Below are 1,191 nucleotides of genomic sequence, written 5' to 3'. Positions count from 1 at the left end.
ATTTTCAAACTCAGGTGAGTTTAGAAAAGTCTTCACATTTAATTCCTTCCACTCTGTCCTTTTAAAGGGCCAGTTTCAATGACGATAGTAGCTGAAAAAGGCTTCTCATTGATGGATTCAAGGGTACCTTCATTTCCTCTGTAGCCTCCATTTAAAACTAGAATTCTTTTCCTGGTGCTGGAATTACTGTCTCTAAATGAGTCTGGTCAAGTTTCAGCTTGTCTCCAGAATCAATCATCTTCACAACAGCTGTGTATTTGTCAATTACTTCCTTAACGATACCCTTTTCTTATGATATTTCTCTCCCAGTTTTTTGGTTATAATTTTCACAATAATTTCAGGCTGTAGCCAGTAGTCTGTTCGGGCAGTTCTTTTCTTTTCCTCTTCAATCTCCATGATTTCATCCAGTGCAGATTTCTTTTCTTCTTTTCTTTGGACTGAGCTGAGCTCTGGGCAGATTCTTTTCGTTTCACTGATGCTGAACTTCCTACTGTCTTCAGTGCACTCGGTCCCAGAGTACTGGACTTGGAAGACGTTGCTCCGGATGAACTGCATGCTCCTTTACTCAAATTAAACGTGACTGTCTCTTCATCATTTTCTCTGCTTAATTCCGTAAAAGTAGGGGCCTCCTGCTCCTTCCCTTCCAGGCCTCTTCTTACTTGTTCTTCAATAAATTTGGCAGTTTTTTCTTCATCATCAAGGTCCTGCTTTTCTTTTCTCCAATTCCTGTTGCCGGCGAGGGGTTTCTGGGTCCCTGTCTATGTACTGAATATACCAGCCTTTTGGTGTCTCAACCACTTTGCACAAGCCTTCTCTGCCCAGCCACTTAGTAAAATCGGTCAGCGTTTCCCACTGAGTTGCATTCATATGGATGTGCTCTCGGTGGCTGATGTATTCATTGTAGACAATGTTGTTGTGGACCCTTTTAGTACCAAAGCGTCTCCTGAGAAGTTCTAAAAGTCATTTCGGAATTCCTCTGAAAATAATCCATAAACTGCTGAGGATTTTCTGAAGCCAGCAATAGTTGTCTCTGATGAGATTCGGACATACAATGACACTTAAAGCCATTCTCGTCCCGGCACTGCTTCTGGCACATCTGGCAATACCAGCGTAGTTTCTGCAGGCCCTTGGACTTGATCCTGTTGGCGATAGCCTTGGGAGTAAGAAAATCCGACTTCCCCATGGCGACCA

At 42.9% G+C, this 1,191-nt stretch overlaps 1 pseudogene; it reads right to left on the bottom strand.

Moving 5' to 3' along the window:
* Positions 1–10: 10 nt before the first annotated feature.
* LOC108524939 (DNA/RNA-binding protein KIN17 pseudogene) lies at positions 11–1,184 on the bottom strand (annotated as a pseudogene).
* Between the last annotated feature and the right edge of the window lie 7 nt (positions 1,185–1,191).

Source organism: Rhinopithecus bieti, unplaced genomic scaffold (genome assembly GCF_001698545.2).
Source record: "Rhinopithecus bieti isolate Rb0 unplaced genomic scaffold, ASM169854v2 repeat_34080, whole genome shotgun sequence".
NCBI classification, from domain to species: domain Eukaryota; kingdom Metazoa; phylum Chordata; class Mammalia; order Primates; family Cercopithecidae; genus Rhinopithecus; species Rhinopithecus bieti.
Note: the sequence above shows the minus strand (reverse complement) of the source record. Positions and strands in the feature narration are given on the sequence as shown.